General features: G+C 38.9%; 1 protein-coding gene across 9 annotated transcripts in view; it reads left to right on the top strand.

The window, feature by feature from the left end:
- FUT10 (fucosyltransferase 10) overlaps positions 1-22,053 on the top strand; it is a 285,646-nt gene that overhangs the window by 208,879 nt on the left and 54,714 nt on the right. For 6 of the 9 annotated variants that reach the window (XR_009499870.1, XR_009499868.1, XR_009499873.1 and 3 more), the window contains one exon: positions 924-1,044. The exons of 2 other annotated variants lie outside the window; for them this stretch is intronic. The gene's annotated coding sequence lies outside the window, so the exon portion shown is untranslated. Of the gene's footprint in view, positions 1-923; positions 1,045-15,139; positions 15,179-22,053 lie in introns of those variants that run through there. One more of the 9 variants, XR_009499875.1, reaches the window with a different exon arrangement.

Genomic DNA, 22,053 nt, shown 5'->3' with positions numbered 1-22,053 from the left:
CTCACCAAAATTTTGGCAGTTGGGATTATGATGACTATTTTTACAGATTAAGAAATAGGCAAGGCTCCAAGAGGTAAAGTAATTCACTCAAGTTCTCCTTTTTCATCAAGTATCCCCCAAACCATTTATATTTTCAATATCTTTATCTTTCCCAGATCCTTTCCCTTATTATATAACATGTTAACAATCTCAGAACCTAAAAAACCAAATCTTCCTTTGACTGTAACTCTGTAACATTTGTTTTCTTCACAGCCAACGTCTGGAGGGACCTGCCTACATTCTTTGTTTTTGCTCCTTCATATCTTAACCAGAAACAATCTGGCTTCAACTTCAACCTACTAATAATTAAGCACGGGCATTAGCACAAATGCATCGTCCACTCTGGTCCTCACCTGGCATGCAACATTCAGTGCTGACTACGTTTGACTCACTAGCAGGGTTGTTAACCAGATTAAAAGAGTTAATTCAAGAAATTCAGAAGTGTTCATGGCACCTAGGAAATGGCATTGTTTGTATTATATATGTATTATATATTATATATGTGTAATATATATATATATATATATATATATATATATATATATTTTTTTTTTTTTTTTTTCCTCCTGCATGTTATGCTGTTTTAACATCTTAAAAATATTCCTTTCTGGCTGGGGAGAGACCACTTCTCCCTGGGCTAACCAATTCCTAGAGGCAAGCTAGGGCTCAGCTGGGAGCATGGCCTTGTTATGCAAACTAAGCAAATCCGGAGCCTGGCTTCCTCTATCTGGCCCCTGCACCCCAGGAGATGATATTCCTTTGCCTTGATCCTAAGGCCAGGTACCAGGCAACTAGAGACCATCCCTGTAGCCCAGAGCTCGCTGAAATGATTCAAACCAGCCAGCCCTAAACGGTTTACTTGCCCTGCTTTGTCTCTCCTGCAGAAACCCCAATAAAGGCCATGGTCTAAGTGCCCCCCTGCTTCCTGTCTTCTGCCTCCTGACTCCCCTGGTGTTTCTCCAAGCGGCACTGGGTGCTGTGCTATGTCTCCTGTTTCTAGGACCTGTGAGTACAATAAATTTGTTTTCCTGAATCACTCCTTGGTCTCCTCTTGTGGCCCCCAATGACTGACCATCTCATAAAAAAAGCCAACAGAAACCCTCATTGTTAGCTGTTGTTGATGTGTGGCAGCGGTTGGTACTCCTAGGCTCCTGTTAACACAATGATCGGGGTCTCTATCCACCTTACAAATTGTACATTTTTAGTTTCTTTTACTAGTTTCTGTTTTCTTTACTGCCCTTAGACTCAGTCAAGAGGGGTCCTTGCTCCAGGTTTCACCTTCACATTAACAAAATCAGTTATGTTGAGATGTAATACAGGTACAATAACTTTCATTGATTATCATTTTTTAACTATAATAAGATTAGGTAGTTATTCATTTTTTGTTAAAAAAACAATCTGTTGGCATAAGGAGAAACAATATCTGTAACACTCTAGATCTCAAGTGGCAGTTTCACTAGTGTTCATTTTATTTATATCTCAATATGTATTAACTATATTATCTTTATATGTTCTCTTGTATGCTTTAGATATCACATGCTACGAATGTAGTTAACTATTTAAGTTTTGACAGATATGTAGAGTCCTATAACTTCCACCATAATCATAAACATTTCCCTCACCCCAAAATGCCTCCTGCCTCTTCGAATCAATCTTCTCCCCCTATTCTTGGTCTTTGGCAACAGTTAATCTTTCTGTCATTATAGTTTTGTCTTCTCTAAAATTGTGTATAAATGGAAACTACAGTATTTAGTCTTTGGTGTCTGGATTCTTTCACGTAGCATCACAGTTTTGAGATTCATGCATGTTGTTCCATAGCAGTAATTTGTTCTTTTTTATAGCTGAGAAGTATACGATTATTATGCAAACACCAGGCAATGGACATTTGTGTTGTTTCTAGTTTTGAGCTGTTAGGAATAAAACTGCTATAAACATTTGAATACAAGTCCTTGTGTGGACATACGTCTTAGTTTCTATGGGGTTTACCTGGGGATAAGGGAGGGGAGGGATGAATTGGGAGACTGGGATTGACATATACACACTACTATATATAAAATAGATAACTAATAAGAACTTACTGTATAGCACAGGGCACTCTACTCAGTACTCTGTAATAACCTATATGGAAAAGAATCTAAAACAATAGAGTATAACTGATTCGCTTTGCTGTACACCTGACACTACACAACATTGTACAATAAATCAACTATATTCCAGTAAAAATTAAAAATAATTTTCTATGGAGTAAATATCTCAAAGTGAGATATTTGGATCTTATGGTAAGTAGATGTTTAACTTTATAAGAAAATGCCAAACCGTTTTCCAAAGTGGTTACACCCTTTTGCATTCCTGAGCAATCTATGACAGTTTCCATACCTCCACATTCTTTTTTTTTTTTTAATAATTTTTATTGGAGTATAATTGCTTCACAATACTGTGTTAGTTTCTGTTGTACAACAAAGTGAATCAGCCAGATGCATACATATGTCCCCATATCCCCTCCTTGAGCCTCCCTCCCATCCTCCCTACCCCACCCGTCTAGGTCATTGCAAAGCACCGAGCCGATCTCGCTGTGCTACGCAGCTGCTTCCCACCATCCAAGTATTTTACATTTGGTAGTGTATATATGTCGATGCTACTCTCACTTTGCCCCAGCTTCCCCCTCCCACCCTGTGTCTTCAAGTCCATTCTCTGTGTCTACATCTTTATTCCTGCCCTGCAACTAGGTTCATCAGTACCATTTTTTTTTTTTTTTAGATTCCTTATGTATGCGTTAACATATGGTATTTGTTTTTCTCTTTCTGACTTATTTCACTCTGATCAATGGTACAGAATGCTCAGAGATAAACCCACGCACATATGGGTACCTAATTTATGACAAAGGAGATAAGAACATACAATGGAGAAAAGACAGCCTCTTCAGTAAATGGTGCTGGGAAAACTGGACAGCTACATGTAAAAGAATGAAATTAGAACACTCCCTAACACCATACACAAAAATAAACTCCAAATGGATTAAAGACTTAAATGTAAGACCAGACACTATAAAACTCTTAGCGGAAAACATAGGAAAAACACTCTTTGACATAAACCACAATGAGATCTTTTTTGACCCACTTCCTAGAGTAATGGAAATAAAAACAAAAATTAAAAAATGGGACTTAATTAAACTTAAAAGATTTTGCACAGCAAAGGAAACCATAAACAAGACATAGCTCCACATTCTTTAACTCCCTTTCTTTTTCTTGGTTTTTTTTTTTTTTTGTCATGCGGGATCTTGGTTCCCTGACCAGGGATTGAACCCATGCCCCCTGCATTGGGAGCACAGAGCCTTAACCACTGGACCACCAGGGAAGTCCCCATAGCTCCACACTGTTGCCAGCACTTAGTCTTTTAAAAATTTAAGCCGTGCTAGTGGATGTGTAGTGGTAACTCTTTCTGGTTTTTAATTTGCCTTTCCCTGATGGCTAATGAAACCAAGCACCCTTTCATGTGCATATTTGTCTTTCTTCTGTGATATGTCTGTTTAAATCTTTTGCTCATTTCTTAAGTTGGGCTGTTCTCTTTGTTTTGTTGATTTGTAAGAGTTTTTAAGTATTCTAGATACAAGGTATTTTCCTACATTTTCTTCTAGAAGTTTTAGAGTTTTAGGTCCAATATTTAAGTCTATGATTCATTTTAAATTAAGTTGTATATAGAGTGAGAGTTCAGAATCAAGGTTAATTTTTTTTTTTTTTAATGTATGGATATCCAATAGTTCCAGCTACATCAGATGAAAAGCCTGTTCTTTCTGAATTGAATTACTTGGGTAGCTTTGTGAAAAAACAATTGACCAAAAATATGTGGATCTATTTCTGGCCTCTCTTCTGTTCCATTGATCTATCTTGTCTAGTTTTTCAAAGTGGAATCTTAAATCGTTGATTTGACCCATCCTTTTCTAATATAACCATTTAATGTTAAAAATCCTCTAAATGTTGCTTTAGCTGCATCTCATACATTTTTGCATTTTCATTCAGTTTAAATTTGAATTTCTCTTGTGATTTTTTTTTCTTGATGTGTTATTTAGAGGTGTGTTATTTGATTTCTGCATTATTTAGGGGATTTTCCAGATATCTTTTTGTTAGAGATCTTTAGTTTAACTTGGTTATGGTCAGAGAAGATACTTTTGTGTGTTTTAATCCCTTAAAACAATTTTTTTAAATTATTATTTATTTATTTTTTGGGAGGGGTGCTGTGTTGGGTCTTCGTTTCTGTGTGAGGGCTTCCTCTAGCTGTGGCAAGTGGGGGCCACTCTTCATCGCAGTGCACGGGCCTCTCACTATCGTGGCCTCTCATGTTGTGGAGCACAGGCTCCAGATGCACAGGCTCAGCAGTTGTGGCTCATGGGCCTAGTTGCTCCGCGGCATGTGGGATCTTCCCAGACCAGGGCTCGAACCCGTGTCCCCCACATTAGCAGGCAGATCTCAACCACTGCGCCACCAAGGAAGTCCCCCTTTAAATTTTTTGAGGCTTGTTTTGTGATCTAGAATATGGTTTATTTTGGTGAACGTTCCATGTTCACTGGAAAAGAATGGGTATTCTGACGCTTTGTGGAGTGTTTCATAAATGTCAATTAGGTAAAGTTGGTTGAAGTGATAATTCAGGTGTTTTATATTCTTGCTGATTTTTCATCTACTTGTCCATCAATTGCTAATAGAGAAATGTTGTGATCTGCTAATATAATTATGATTTTATTTCTCTTTACAGTTCTATTACTGTGGATTTGTTTGTTTCCCCTTTTAGTCCTACCAATTTTGTTTTATGTATTTTGAAGCTCTGTTATTAATAATGGTACATAAAAGTTTAGGATTGTTATGTCCTCTGTATGTATAATACGTGCCTTTATTATTATGAAATGTTTCTCTTTATTCCTGACAATATATTTTTGCTTTGAAATCTTTTTCTGATATTAATATAGCCACTCCAGCTTTTTGTAGATTAGTGTTTTCATGGTATATCTTTAGCTAGTCAATTACATTTCAAAGGATTAAAAATGAGAAAAATATATTTTATATTTCCCCACATATCTATCATTTCTGGCATTCTTCATTCCTTGTGTAGTTTAAATCATCAACTGGTATTTTTCTTATGCCTGAAGGACTTCCTTTAACATTATTTGTAATCCAAGTGTCCTGCTGGAGGCCGGAGAATAAATTCAACCCCTGTCACTCCTTCATGGTCAGAGACAAAATCAAGGATTTCAGTCCTACTCTGCAGAGAGTAGTCCTGCTCTGGCCCTTCTGTGGCAGTGCCCTTCCCTACAGTGTGAGGATTCTGTGGGGCAAAAAGGATATCCCCACCCAAAACCTGTGTTCTCTTTCCATCTAGACCATATTCTTGATAATCAGAACCCAGGAGTTTCCTATTTGGACAGCACAAGCTGGCTTCTAGCCTGGCCTTTCCCTGAGTCATTCTCTTGATGGAGGACCTAGGAGGGGCTATTTGCTGGAATGATGTGGTCAAAGCCCAAATATCCACCTATATGCCTCAGAGGCCCCTTGTGGTATAAGATGGATCCAGGGTGGGAAAAGAAGGGAGTTGGAGCATCCGGGGCCAGCTTCTCCCCAGGCACCACATTCTGGCATGGAATTTCCAGTCCACGAATTCTAAGTTCAATCTAGCATTCCAGAATGTTATGATAATATATTTTTCAAGGTAGGAGAATCAATGTATTTTATTTAACACTGTGTTCATTCTGTGTATAACTTTTAAGTCTTAGACGTATAGACTGTGGGCCTTTGTTTGGACTTTTGCCCCAGACCTGGCAAATGTCAAGCGTGGACTGGCTTTTTCTTCTTACTACCCTCTAAATGTATGTGCAGATTCTTGAATTTGCCCTTTGTCCTCTTCTCTTATCAATCTATAGAGTGGATGATGATCTCTGTTCCCAAAATTTCCACTAACACAGTTATAAGATGGTACAAGTATACATTATGAGTAGGTCCTACAGAATCAGTAGGGACAAGTGTACAAACAAGACTGGGAATGGCATCCTGGGTGGAGGAGGGGAAGAGAGAATATGCCCTTAAGCAATAGTGTATTATGCCTGAAGGACTTCAGTGTGTAGTGTATTCAGTAATAGTGTATTAAACTGAGAAGTTCGTGAATAAATCAGAAAGGGCCAAGCAGTGTAATGGGTGAGTCTGTGCTCTAGAACCAGACTGCCTGGGATCAAATTCTGTTCCTCCCACTTACAACCTGTGAGACTTTGGGTAAGTTTCCCAATCCATTTGTGCCTCAGTTTCCTCATCTATACAATGGGCATTATAATAGCATCCACCTCATAGACTTATCTTAAAGACTAATGATTTAATAATTATAAAACAGTTGGAAGAATGCCTGAGAAATAGTAAATTCTCAATGCATTTTAGCTAATATATGAATGAGGTACAGGGAATTAATTCCCTGGCAGTCCAGTGGTTAGGACTCAGTGTTTTCAGTGCCATGGCCCAGGTTCAATCCTTGGTTGGGGAACCAAGATCCTATAAGCTGTGTGGTGTGGCCAAAAAATTTTTTTTAAATGATAAAATAAAATAAAATCAGTACATTTTCAGAATTCAGGTTGGGTTTTCTATATGTCTCTGTTGCATATTTTAGAATTGGGTAATTTTTACTTTCCAATATTAGGATAATCTGTGGTTCTAGCTGCATTTACTCCAAAGCTAGCTAGACGCTCACCAGTTCTATCTCCTCTTCCTGGGAACATGGGTAGACTTTACTTCCAAGCTTTCTTTGCTGTTAGGCTGGGGCTGGAAAAAGAAATGTGTACAGAATTTATGTATATAACTTTTAGGCATGGTCATAAATCCTCTGAGTTACACTCCTCTCTCTTACCCCATCTGAGGACTGGATTATTCCAGGATTACCTTGAATTTGTAAAATGGCAAAGCCATAAGATAGAAGCACTTGTGTTACTAAGGCACAACTTGCAAGAGAACCACCAAACCAGGAATATTTGCACTGAACTTGAATTAAAAAAATTTTTTTAATTGCATTAAGCCAGTAAGATTTTGGATTGTCTGCTACAGCAGTTAGCCTATTCAAGTACAAATATTTATATGTTGAAGTGGAGTCCTTTCATAACAAAAATATGAAATCTATGTTATTAGCTTAGTGATTGGCTGTGGTCAGTAAAGAAACTGAAACTGGCAGCTGGAAAAATGGTAACCTTGTTATGCAGTGGCAAGACATTTGGTAAAACATTTTCCTGTGAACACTTGGAAGGTAACACGTGCCTATTGAAATTGAACTCCAGGTGAAGAATTGAGAAATATAACTCTTGTGGAGTGTGGTTTTTATTGGCTGCGTTTGGCCAAGAAAATGCTTGAAAAATAGATGGCTAGTTTGCAAGCATAAATGAAAGGGAATAGAGAGAGTCTGGAAATTCAGTTTTGCAGAGTTGAAAAGTCAGCTGTTTGTAGACTCTAAACCGTGAAAAATGAAATTAAAAAAAAAAACAACTTTAAGCACTAGCAATCCAGTAAATCTTTTCAGGTGAATAAAGTGATTCACAAAAAAGATCAGTTTAAGGACAGGGTATTCTCCTTAAAAGTTATAGCCTCAAGTAGCTATCATTAAATTGAGAGAGATTCTTATGGTGGCAAAGAAGCAGAGAGATAAAACGTATTTGGGAATTATGTCTAGGGAAGATCTTTGAATGTGGTTTCTGGCACTTACAACTGCTGGGAAGCAAATTGGTCTGAAGCCTATTAAGTTTTTTGGGGTTTTTTGTTTCTGAAATATTTCAAGGACTTTATCTCTTGAGGAATAAGAGATTGGGTTTCCATACAAGACAAAAACGGTGATCGGAAAAGGTGCTGTTTAGGGCAAAGAAAATATGTGTAATGGAAAAAGAAGAAGCCTATTAAGTTTTTGAGGAATTTTTATTTCCAAATAAGTCACACCCTAAACAAATTAAAAACAAACAAACCTGTTTTGACCGCTTTAGACTTCAAACAACCACTGGGACTCCACACTTCTGTAAGCATGAGGGAGGCTAATTTCCAGCATTCCCAAAGACATGCCCCCTCTCTCCCACTTCACATGTGGCCAAAGAGGATAGCGGACACGGTGAAGGTCACAGAGGAAAGAAGCAGGGCCACAAAGAAGGATGGACAGTGGTATTCCTCTCGGAGAACACCAGAAAAACCTTATCAAACAACTTTTCCTATCACCATTTTGGAATCCTTCACATTTTCTACCCAGAATGACTTCAGTATTGCTGTAGACCATTGACTTCTAGGCTTTTCCACGTGTTCCCTTTGTAAATGGGGCTGTTTATTACTGTTATCTTGGCTCTGTTACACCATTGTGTACTGGCTGTGTGTGTGGTGGTGGGCAGATAACTTATCTTTTAATTCATAGACCATCAGAACACAAGGATCCATAAATAGCCCTATTGGAAGAACTGTGCATCACCTGGAGATCCAAACTCACCTAGATGTAGTGATTGGGTGTGACTTTGGGGCCTTCGTTGGTGAGAGGGTGAGTGTGCTTTGTATGTAAGAGCAAGAGTGAGCTGAGAATTTGGTGGCCAGAGGAAGTCTGGCAGAGAATGACTAGATGCTCAGCAATTGTATCTCTCTTCCTGAGCACAAAAAAGATTGCATTTCCTTATTTCTCTTGAAGTTAGATTAAAATAGTGCAGGCCACTGTTGGTCAGTTGTATGTTGTAGAAGTGATGCATGCCACTTCCAGGACTGGCCACAGAACACTTTGTGCAACCCCTCATCCCCTCCTTTTGTCTGTCAGGGCTACCTTGAAGCCACAGGATGGAAGTAGCCTGGTTCCTGAGGTGCTGCTTGGAGAATCACCTGGCGAGGAATGTTTACCTTGGAATTTATATCAGCAAGAAAATACCTTGATCATGTTCAGTCACTGCGATTTTGGGGGTGTTTTTTCCAGCAGGCAGCATATCCTGAATAATACACAACACCATACATTGTGAGAATGGAGAGTAATCACTTAAAGCGGCATCTTTGTTGTTAGAGACGGAATGAACGCAATTTCTTACTCCGATCTCCAGCATGACCTCTAACCCGGAAGGGATTCAAGATACTGAGTCAGATGTTTACAAGGAGGATAATGCTGGTGGTGGTCTGGGAGGTTCTTTCAGTGGTGGAGTCCTCTGGGATTTCAAGAGAGATATCTGAAGAAGGGTGGGCATGAAAATAAATCAATGAGTTTGCCACCCCTAATTCAGTATTTTTGAGAAAATAAATATTGTCTAGAGGAGGAAAGGAAAAGTATGATCCATCTGCCAGAGTGTTAGGTTCAAGGATACCCCTCTCTTTCCAAGGTTCACAAGAGCTCCTTTTGTGTGGGCCTGAGCTCTGAAGTTTGTTTAGGGTGAATATTATAGTTTGAGAAGTGACCACTAGAAGTTGTGTGTGTGTGTGTGTGTGTGTGTGTTTCCTCAGGGTGTGCTAGTCTTATTGCAGGGATATCTTTGAATTTTGGCTGGAATAGTCCATGGAAATATTACAAGTCCAGAATTGGGAAAGCAGAAGTAACTGTTAAGGAGCCTCCCGGGGCAAGTATTTATTGTAGTACATGTTCTAGAAGTTCCTTTCTTTTCATCACTGCACAATGTTGCCTAAGGGCCCAGATAATAGTTTGGGGGGTGTGGAGACCATATGGAATCTTTACATCAGACATTTGATTATTAACTATTTTAGGGCAAAACAGATCTTCAGCCATGAACAGATCCTGAAGATAGCATTAAAGGAGGTATGCTTAAAGAATCAGTGATGAGTTATGTAATACTGATATTTGTCTTTGTCTGTCTGACTTACTTCACTTAGTAAGATAACCTCTAGGTTCATCTATGTTGCCGCAAATGGCATTATTTCATTCTTTTTTATGGCTGAGTAACAGATACACACTACTGTATATAAAATAGATAAACAACAAGGACCTACTGTATAGCACAGGGAACTCTACTCAACATTCTGTAATAACCTATATGGGAAAAGAATCTGAAAAAGAATGGAGATATATATATATATATATATATATATGAAACTGGTTCACTTCGCTGTACACCTGAAACTAACACAACATTGTACGTCAACTATACTCCAATAAAAATTTTAAAAAAAAAAGAATCATTGATGAGATTACATGAATCATGTCCATCTGTTCTAGGAAATCAGATGAATTTTAGATGAGATATTTTTCTGGAAACTCCAATAAGATAAACAGCAAGAACTAATTCCCTGATGTAACTTACTTGGGAAAAAATTCTCCTCCCATTGTATCTTGAACTCATTGCAATCAGACTTTTACACCCCTTCCCTAAAATGACTCTCATAAATATCACTAAGGACTCCATGTTGCTTACCCAGTGGTTGTTTTTCAGTCTTATTTTGTCCTTCAGTAGTACTTGACACATGATTTACTATGGTTTCCTTGGAATAGCTGCTCCAGTTGGATTCCAGGACATCTCACTCACCTGGGTTTTCTTTAGTCTCTTGTTTTAAGTTCTTACTTTCCTTTGCTGGTCTCTCTTCATCTCCTTGACATTTACATAAATGTTAGTGTTCCCCAGACTTACTCTTTACATCTTTTTTTCTTTTCTATCTATACTCATACATTTGGTGACCTCACCTACTCTCTTGGTTTTAAATGCCATCCATATGCTCACGATTTCTAGATTTATATCCCCACACTGTACCTCTTCTCTGAACTCCAGAGTCATATACCAAAATGCCTTCTGGAATCTTCTCTTTATTTTTTTAGCAGCCATCACAAAATTTACTCCTGATACTCCCCTGACAAGCCTTCTTCTCATGTGCTTTTCGCATATCCATAAATTACAACTCAGCCCTTCCAGTAGCTGAGGCCAACGGCCTTCATATAGCCCTTAATTTACCTCTCATACTTCAGTTTATGTGAAAGAGCAAGTCCTTTGTTTTGACCTTCAATGTATAGCTAGACTACAACTCCTTTTCACTGTCTTGGACTTCTGCTTCTGGCTATGATGAAATAGTTTATATCCAAACAACCTTCTTCAGAGAACGACTAGAAAACCTGGATAAAACACAGAAGAAAATCAACTCAGAGGCATCTGAGAGCTGTCAATGCATCCATGACTTGCTTGACTGAGATCTCAGAGAGAAGATAATTTACTGAGGCAAGGACAAAATTTTAAGTCATTATTCCTCTTATGTGTTGATTCATAAACTGCATGATGTAAAAAGCTCAGCAGCTCATCAGGGAGTTAGGAGGTAAAAGGCAAAGAAGCTAATTAGAACTTTCCTCGGCCTCATGGAGCAGAGGGGACATTGGAGCTGAGAGATTACAAGGATTTGGTGACCCAAGATCCCCGAGTGAAGAAAAACGCAGAAGAGTGAGTCTGATATTCTGCACTACTTTTTCCCACCAAAGCATATGTCTCTTCATAAGAGGTTAAGGGCTGAGAGGCCATGAAGCTAAGCAGATGTATTTTTCAGCCTCATAGTGCTAGGGAGACAATATTTAGAGTTCAGGGTCCCTGTAAACATATCAAGCTTTCAGTTAAAACTCCTGAAGGTCTACATCCTAGGAGTAATGGAGAACACAAAATAGTCTTTTCAGAGACTGAAATCCAGTCTTGAATAAGTTATTTCTGATCAGACAGAGTAAGATCAGCTGCTCCTACTCAAATTTTTGCCCAAAGTTAACATAAATCCTCTCAGGTAGACGATAATACCGTCCACAATCTCTACATTTTTTCATGACACAATGTCATTTAATAAAATGTAGCCAATAATGTGCATCAGTAAACATTATAAATTATCAAAATCAGAGATGACAAAAATCAATACACATAATGCATACAGACCCACAGTTGATCCAGTTATCAGACTTATCAGATATAGATGCTAAAATAATTATGACGAATATGTTCAAGAAGATAGATGACAAGATGGAGAATATCAGCAGAGAATAGGAATCAATTTTTAAAATTAAATCAACTGATATTATAAAATTGAAAACTACGGTCACGGAAGCTAAGTTCTTAATAGGTAAGTTTAATATCAGATTAGATATGATAGAAGAATGAGTTAATAAATTGGAAGAAAGGCCAGAAGGAAAATCTCAAGAACAAAGAATAGAGAAAGAAAGACATTGAGAGTTCCAAAAAATGCATAAGCGATACATGGGAGAGTAAAAGAGTCTGACATAAGGATAGAGTCACATATGGGGCAGAGGAAGCTAACGGGACAGAAGCAGTGGTCAAAGGGCTGGCTAATGCTGCGTATTTCCCAAAACTGATGGAAGAAATTAAGCAATAGATTCAAGAAGTACTTAGAACCACAAGCGGGATAAATACTAAGAAAAACACACAGAGGTGCCTCAAAATAAGGTGGCTGAAACCATGACAAAGAGAAAATCTCAAAAATAGCTAGACAGAAAAAATGACACTTTTAGAAGAATCAATAGTCTGTTAGCTGGTGTCTTAAAAGAAATGATGCAAGTTAGATTAAAAAAATAAAAAATGCCATCTTTACAATGCTGAAAGAAAATTACAGTCTATCACACAACAAGCACTCAGGTCAAGATAAAGCAACTGGGGAGGTCACACTGCAATCTGTCACCTGTGTCCTAAAGACAAACAGTGTGGAGATAGTGTGCTCTGAGATTTTGGTAAACCTCAGACTTATTCTGACTATTCTGCCAGATAACGCCAGAGAGAGTTTCAGTCTCCTTATAAGCATGAACTAGTTACAAGCAGAGATGGTTATTGAATTCTTGTTGGATCCCAATCTCCTCCCCCACCCTTCAGGAAGCGATTACAAAAGCTTCTTTGCCAGACTGCATAGTAGGAGGGAAATGAACGATGTGGAATGTTTTCAGCAGAATAAAGATGCAAATGTGAGTGAAGCAGATGAGAGGAACCTAGGAATTGTAAGCCTAGCTAGTAGCTAGCCATCAGAATCCAACAATCCTAGAACTTGGCCCCGAAATCAGCGGATCTACAGTGGCCACTTAATTCCTTTGATGGTGGTTGGAGAGGCCAAAGAGTTAAAGAGGAACCAGCTCTGATGGAATTATGATACATCTGGACAGTGGGTAATGATTTTACCCAGCTGTTCGGAAGTGCCAGCTGGCTTGGAGCAGAGTGCGGCAACCTAGGGAGGGTTGTGAAGAACAGATGGGACGTTTGGGGGAGAAATGTCTTTATCTGAATGTACTGAGTTGACTTTTTAAAAATGGTATTGTGTTTAGTGCTAGGATGGAAAATTTTTTAATGGAGTAAGGACTCATTAGGGAAAGTGACCCAAAGGAAATTGTAAGCGAATTTCTGGGGGGCAAAGGGGGACTATGCAATCATGGTGTGCTGGGGCCAGCTTCTACTGGTGGTGAGAACCAGTTGTGCACTTTTCTCCCTGATCTCATGTTCAGTGACGTGTTTGGTAGCTTGAAATCTGCCATATAGGGAATTCGACAAATCAGGGCTCCCCCACTCTCACCCCCTGAGAGCCAGTTGATAAACATTTGCCAGTACGCCATTGGAGCTATGTCATATGACAGATTTCATAGCATGAATTACTGGGACAATCTGAACAGATTGACATCTTTTAAATGTTATCTCCCATTGTATAACTCAAGCTTAGACTTTTCTCTTACGATCCAGTTCCATTTTTCTCTTACCTTCCGGACCTTACCCCTGGTTTCACAATAAGAACTTTAAATTTGTCTAAAATTCATTATCTTCTCCTCCAGGCTAGTTTTTCTTCAGGCATTCTTTACTGTATTTCTTGACAACGTAACCTAGGAACTCAAATCAGAATCGTAGATGCCTCTCTGGTTATCATTCTCCGATGATCACTGGGTCTTGACAGATCAACCTAATTCGCATAGACTATACATATTTATTTTCTTATTTCCTCTATTGATGTACTATTGTCTTTGGTTCAGGCCCTCAGACTCTTTTGCCTCATCCAGTTTCTTCGAACACTCAGATCATTAGAATACTTACATCCCATGAAAATCTGCTAAAATACAGACATCCATGCTTCTTTTCTAGAGATTTGGGTTCAGTTCTGAGGAGAATTCTGGAGTCTGTATTTTTAACAGGTGATCCAGGATTCAGACAAATCTAATCCTCAGCTGAGATTAGAAAGTATTCAGAAACAGAATAGAAATCAAAATGTCTCATCTTGAAACTGAAACCCAACCATAATCTGTCCTCTGCCTGTTTTTCTAGCTTTATCTCTCACTATTTTCAGCACATCTTTTACTTCTCATATTATTTCACCAAATATTTATTGTGCTCCAACTGTGTATCAGAACCTGTCTTAGGTGCCGGCCATTACAGTGGTGAAAACAGACAAGTTGTTTGTATATAAATAAGGCAAAATTCACGGTTTTTGGGGTCACCAAACACACCATTCCTAGGCATGCCTTTACACTTTTGTTCTTTATGTTCCTTTGGTCTGGGGTGCCGTTTTGCTTAGCAGCCTTCTCTGATTACCTTCTTGTTTGTGTCACCATTGCTCCCAGTTCATTCCTCCATACTACGTACAAGGTTGATTTCCTTGTCCTTCTCTCTTACTAGACTCCTAACTCCTTACAGGCAGTTTTCAACCCCTAGTGTCTAGACCAGTAATTGACATAAAATAGTTCTCAACCATGTATTGAATGAATATTACTCAACTAGTAAGTAACACAGAAGGGATTTAAATTTAGGAATATCTGACCCCAAAGTCATGTCCTTTTAACTCTACTGCACTCTCTCAATAAAGTATGATTTACCTTGTCAGAAGAGCCATTCTTCAGTCATTCAAGGAGAATCACATGATGCTTGCAAACAGAAGTACTACCCATCCAAAGGGAGACGTGCCAATTCACCACTTTAGTGGATCAATATCTAGTCCAGATTGGAAAGTTCATGCCAAAGATTTGAGATTTATTAAACTAACAAAAGAAGAAGGCAAACATCTCCCTTTATCTTGGTCTAAATAGACATAACTTTACCATGCAGATACGTTTACCCTAACTAAGAAAGGTGACAGGCTAAGACTAGATAATGCTATTTCCTAATATTAATCTAACCAATTATACTTATTTCTAGGTGTAGGTCAAACACAGTACCTGGCACACAAAATTCCTCAGAAGCATTTCGGAAATCTTGGATTAGAAGAGGAGGGTGATATAATTTGGCAGAAAATGAACATCACTCTCAGTCAATGTAAGCATCCACTTTATTGAGGAAATTAGTGCAACTCCTATGGTTTTTATTCTTAAGCATAAAAAATTGGGGCAGCAAAAGCTAATGGCTAAAATTTAGAGTGTCTTGTCATCTGATTTGGGAAATAGGTGCTGACCCTGCTAGTTCTATTAAAAATGCTGTCCATAAAATACACTTAGACTAGTTGGCACGAGTTATTTTAGGACGGTGGGAAGGACCATGATTAATAAAAACTTCTCTTCCCCTTCTAATTAATTCATGGCATTGCCACCAGAGTGTTCTTCCTGTATCATAAATATGATTATGTCATCCCCCTGCTGAAAAACTTTTGATGACTCCACAATTCCTATAAGAAAATGTGTAAATTCCTTAGCGTCGTGTGTGTTTTCTACAACCTGATCATCACCTATCTTTCTATTCACAATTCTTCTCAGTTCCAAATGCAAATACACATTGCATTCTTTAATTCTTTAATTGTTCACCCATAAATGTTTGTTGATTTCCCACTGCTGTGTCCTTGACGATCTGTTTTATCTGCCTTCATGCCTTTACTTCTTGTCTCATGGCAAACTCCTAATATCACTCTTGTTTTTCCCATTCCTAACGATCCCTCAAGGATGATTCATTGTTTTCTCATCTATGTTCACGCATAATTTATACATAAGTATATGAATCAAACCTTAGGGCACATGGTCTGACAAGCACAAGTATAATTAAGGGAACAAATAATCAAAACGGTTCCAGAAAATTTGGGGTATGTGGTTGCTATAATTATGACGTTTATCACTAGTCCTTGGGTCTGCATGAATCTGTCAGTAATTTCTTGCCCATTTCTCTTTATTTATTTATTCAATAAATATAGTTAAGTGCCTATCTTGTGTTATACGCTGTCATAGGCGAGGGAGATAAAAGAGGAAAGGAGAAGTTTGTGCTTTCATAGAATTACATTCTGTTCAAAGAGACAGTGAAGAAATAACTAACAAAATAATTTTTTTTTTTTTTTTTTTGGATGCACCACACAGCTTGTGGGTTCTTAGTTCCCCAACCAGGGATTGAACCTGCGCCCTTAGCAGTGAAAGCACGGAGTCCTAACCACTGGACAGCCATGGAATTCCCAAACAAAATAATTTCAAATAGTGGTAATTACTACGGAGAAAATAAGATTTTATGATATGATAGAGGGTGACCTAAGAGGTGGGAGTGGGCAACATCATATATGGGGCAATTTCTGTAATAGAGAGATTTCCTATAGTGTGACAAGGAAAAGACCCACAATATAGTAGAAAAATGTAGAGAAGGTTCAAATAAAAAATTTTTTTAAATTCACAGAAAAACAAACCCAGTGATCAACAAACATTTGAAAAGATGCTCAAGTACATGGGTAGTAAGAGAAATTCAACTGAAATATCACTTTATATCCATTGAATTGGCAACATTAAAAAGAGCTGTAACAAACTTGTGGTTACCACAGGGGACAGGGTAAGGGGGAGGGGCAAATTAGGGGTATGGGATTAACAGATACAAACTACTATATATAAAAAATAGATAAGCAACACGGATATACTGTATAACAGAGGGAATTACACCCATTATCTTGTAATAACCTATAGTGGAATACAGTGTGCAAAAATAATGAATTACTGTGATGTATACCTTAAACATAATATTGTAAATAAACTATGCTTCAGTTTAAAAATAGAGCTATAACACCAATTAGTGTTATAGTGAAGATACAGGGCTAGTGAAGATACAGGGACTAGGGTTCTCTTGTACGTTGTCCATGGAGTTGCAAAGCTCTGCAGCTTTTCTAGAAGGCAACATAGCAACATCTATTAAAGCCTAAAATACACTTCCCCTTCAACTCAGAAATCCCACTCCTGGGAATCTACCTCACAGAAACACAAGTGCACATTTGTATGGTCATATGTCAGAGGATGTATACTGTACCATTGTTTGTAGCGGCCAAAGGAACTTCAGCCAAGTGGCCAAAGAGAAAGCTTATGGATATAGGAATGGCTGACTAAATTACAGTACATCCACATCATAGAATACTATGTGACCAATAAAAAGAATGAAGTACTGTCCTTCCAGATGATTTGGAGGGATTTCCAAATTTTGATTTCCTTCATGATGGGTTTCATACCTTTATTAACACATTGAGATAATATATGATGACTGAAAGACATTTTGGATTCCATTAGGTTTTAAACAAATTCATATTTTATTAATCCCAACATTTTCTCTCTATATTTGAAACATGATAGCACACGTATTTGTGAGACATACTATTTATTCAGCCTACATGCAATGCCCAGTGTATATGAGGAGCTATAGAACATGGGCTCTGTGGCTTCTTTAGAGTTAAGTCCTCATGTCTGGAATGAATGAGCTGGACCACGGGAAGGATGCATGTTATTACACAAAGAGTTGAGTGGCAGTTAATATCTTAACAGTGTGTGCATTTTAAGATGTGGCAATTTATTCGTCTGATTACATCTTTGGTTTCTTTTGAGGTAGTGCAGCTAACACTGCGGGGTGGGGTGAGATGAGTGAAAGAGGCTTCTCCATGATATTGTCAATCACAATACATGTAAAAGTCTATCCTGGATTCCAGAGTGCAAAACTGTACTCATTATATTTACTGTTCCACGTCTCAAGCTTCATGTAAAAGCAAATTCAGGAGACTTCCCTGGTGGCGCAGCGGTTAGGAATCTGCCTGCCAATGCAGGGGACACGGGCTCGAGCCCTGGTCCAGGAAGATCCCACATGCCACGGAGCAACTAAACCCGTGTGCCACAACTACTGTGCCTAGAGCCCATGCTCCACAACAAGGGAAGCCACCGCAATGAGAAGCCCGTGCACTGCAACAAAGAGTAGCCCCTGCTCGCCGCAATTAGAGAAAGCCCACACCCAGCAATGAAGACCCAATGCAGCCAAAAATAAAACTAAATAAGTAAATTAATTTTAAAAAATCACTTAAAAAAAAGCAAATTCAGGAAAACTTTATGTATGTTTTATAATAAGATATTTAAACATAAAAGAAAAATGGAGACAGATGTAACAAATACCTGTATACCTGGTACTGAGAACAGCAATGCTAAAATGTCTTCCAATCAGACTTGAAAAGACATAAAGTGTTACAGAAACTGTTGAAGTTCTTCTCATATCTCTTCCCAGTCTCAGCTCTATTTCCATTGCTTGGATGGCATTTTAATGAATTCTAGCTGTACTTTATCTTCCCATAGTGTGTAGAATCCAACACACTCTCAAAAGGACCTTAATAACAACAGCAAAGTCACCATACTTCAAAGCCAGAGTGGATTGTTACGTTGCATTTTTCTTAGTCTCTCTTACAGAGAAGAAAGGAACCTTCCCTGTCCCAAATCAAAGGACGATGGTATGCATTCTCTCCACTCACCTTGTAGTAAAGCACTAAGCAAGTCACTTCTGTGGTATAAGACATTGCAATATTTCCATTAGCATTATGCATCTGCACTTTTGGTTTTTATGCTCTTGGTAAATAAGGGAAAGCATAAATCGAACACCTTACTCTGAGCAGGTCCACATTACATCAACACAGCCAGTTGAAATGCTGAATGTTTATTCAATCATCTGGTTAGCGAATTATTCAGCTGGCTTTCAAAAACACTTTATCATGGAAAATCTCAAAAGTATGCAAATATAAGGACTAGTATAATAAACCCTCTTGTACCGTCATCCAGCTTCAACAATGATCAAATCATGGCGATAGTGGAAAAACTCAGATTTTTTCTTCCTGAGTAGGAAAGAACTCTAGATCTTCCCTACTGTGTATTTCTTCTGTGTTTCTCCTTGACGACTCACCCAGAACACTTCACTTCTGACACTTCTGGTTGCCAAATACGTGGAGGATTTTCCCCATACCAAGCATTTCTCTGTGACAGTTGGCTGTCCTACAATTTAACTCAATTCAAACCCTACCTGCCTGGAGATAGTGTTAGGTCCCACAGGTTGAGGGCTCAGTCCCACAAGACTGCCCCATTCACTCCATATGCCTTTGGCAAGCCCAGCTTATCACCTATGCTTCTAGCAACCGGCTGTACGTCAGAGCTTCCAAGGCTCCCTCCTGGGGCTTGATTAATTTGCTAGAGCAGCTCACAGAACTCAAGGAAACAGTTACATTTACCAGTTTATTGAAGGGTATGATAAAGGATAAACAGCCAGATGAAGCGATATATAAGGCGAGGTCTGGGAGAGTGCTAAGCGTAGGAACTTCTGTCCCTGTGGAGTTGGGGTATGTTACCCTCCAGGTGTGCGTGTGTTTGTCAACCTGGAAGCTCCCAGAACCCTGTACTGTCGGGATTTTATGGAGGCTTCCTCACGTAAGTATGATCAATTATTAACTCCATTTCCAGCCCCTCTCCCCTCTCTGGAGGATTAGGGGTAGGGCTGAAAACTCCAAGCTTCTGATCATGGCTTGGTCTTTCTGGTGACCAGACCTCATCCAGGAACCATTCAAGAGCTCACCCAGGGTCACCTCAGTAAAAAAAAAAAAAGAGACGTTCCTAGCGCTCTTATCGCTTAGAAGTTTACAAGGGATCAAGGAGCCCTGTGTCGGGATGGGGATCAAAGACAAGTATTAGAACAAGAGATGCTCCTAGTATTATCACAAGGGTTTTAGGAGCTCTGTGCCAGGAACCAGGAACAGAGACCAATACATATATATTCTATTATCTTACAATGGCCAATCCTGTTTTCTCTCTAACCCTACCACTGTGTTATTATGAAGCAAATATCAAACATTGTGTAATTCTACCCATAAACATATCAGTATGAATCTTTAAAGGATAAGGATGCTTTTTAAAAAAACATAATCACCAGAAAGCATTATCACCCTTCAAATAATAGTATTTTGTTAATATTATCAAATATGAAGCAGTGTTCAAATTTCTCTGATTCACATTTTTTTTCCAGGATGTGTTTGAATTGAGATATAAATAAAGTCCATATCTTGCAATTGGTTGATATATCACTTAAAATCTCTTTCATGCTGTTCACCTCAATGAGGTTTCATGAGGTTCACCTCAATCTCTTTCTTTTTATTCTTGCTATTTGTTTTTGTTGTTGTTTTTCCAGAAAACAGGTCTTTTGTCCTGTGAAGGCTCCCATACGTGGATTTTGTTGATCACATTTCTGTAGTTTCCTTTAACATGTTCTCCAGTCCCCTGTATTTACTTAATTTGGAAGGTGGATATAGAGGCATAATCAGATTCAGATTTAATTCATTATTTCATTTTTGGGCAAGATTTGGTTGTTTTTAAAAGCAACATTGATGAAATCGGTGTATGCAAAAGTGAAGAGAGTTGAGCGGCGAGGGAAAGGGGAGTTTTATTAAAAAACTTCCCTGGTGGCACAGTGGTTAAGAATCCGCTTGCCAATGCAGGAGACATGGGTTCGATCCCTGGTCTGGGAAGATCCCACATGTCGCGGAGCAACTAAGCCCTTGCACCACAACTACTGAGCCTGCACTCTAGAGCCCATGAGCCACAACTACTGAGCCCGCGTGCCACAGCTACTGAAGCCCGTGCACCTAGAGCCCATGCTCTGCAACAAGAGAAGCCACTGCAATAAGAAGCCCGCGCACTGCATTGAAGAGTAGCCCCTGCTCGTCGCAACTAGAGAAAGCCCGCACACAGCAAAGAAGACCCGACGCAGCCAAAAATAAATAAATAAATTTATTTTAAAAATCTGTTTTATTCAAAATTATGTCCTTAGAATTGTTCCTATTTAACATCTTTCAAATTGATCAGATATTTTTATATTCAAGACATGACAGGGAGACATCATCAAGGGCACAGTTGCCTCTGTGATGGATGTGAGAATGTGATGACCTTGGACCAGTCACAACTTCTTGTCTTTAAAGTCAGGTTCACACTGACAATTCAGTAGCACAATTTGCGGGCTCATTTGAGAAAGAAAAAGATGACTACGGAACAAGAGTTTAAATCTGAATGGCACAGTGCTCGTGGTGTGATATCCTTATCTAATGTAGAGGTAAATGTGGGATGGTCCTTTCCATCTGCAATAGGATATTGGAATGAGATGCCAGTATGATAAAATCAGGTACAAAAGAGAATGGAAGACAAACACACATATGTGGTATTTAGTAAAGCAAATTTTGAGTAGCAATTCTTTGACAATTGTACCTTATTCACTTAGTTTGGGAATACACAATGGCAAGGGAAGATTTTTGAAGGAGAGGACATCTGTAAAGAGTGATATGCTGTAAAGCGCATCCCTTACCTGGTGAAGAAGACTCGAGGGCAGCCATCCAAGGGCTGCAGGTGTGACACCCCACCCCATCCACCCAGATAGTTGAGAGGCAGTGGGGTAGATCTAACTTCCAACTTAGGAAATACAGAGGCCAGAGATGAGTGGCAGATTTCCCTCATGGTAGAACCAGGAGGAAGCTGTGACTTTGGGAGGGACCACTTGCTTCCCAGAATTTGTCCAGACACCTAGAGGGACACCTACAGGGATAAAAGCCCTCTGTGCCAAGAAGTTTGGAAGTAAATGTGGGATTCTTAGGTGCAGCAGAAAACGCTTTAAGTCACAATCTGGAACGAAAATGACTTTGTACAGGTCAAGAAAGGAACTCTGAAGAGAGATTGCCGGAAAAGCAAACTTTTGTGGAATTCAGGAAAGGGTTTACAAGAGAAACAATTAGCTTTAGGCATCTGTCATGCCCAGAGGGCATCTGAAAATCACCTGGAGAGCAGGTATGAAGGGGTTGCTTATCTCTGAAGTTGAAAATGTTA

This window comes from Balaenoptera ricei, chromosome 21, assembly GCF_028023285.1.
Source record: "Balaenoptera ricei isolate mBalRic1 chromosome 21, mBalRic1.hap2, whole genome shotgun sequence".
Lineage (NCBI taxonomy): Eukaryota > Metazoa > Chordata > Mammalia > Artiodactyla > Balaenopteridae > Balaenoptera > Balaenoptera ricei.
This window is presented reverse-complemented; position numbering and strand designations above follow the sequence as displayed.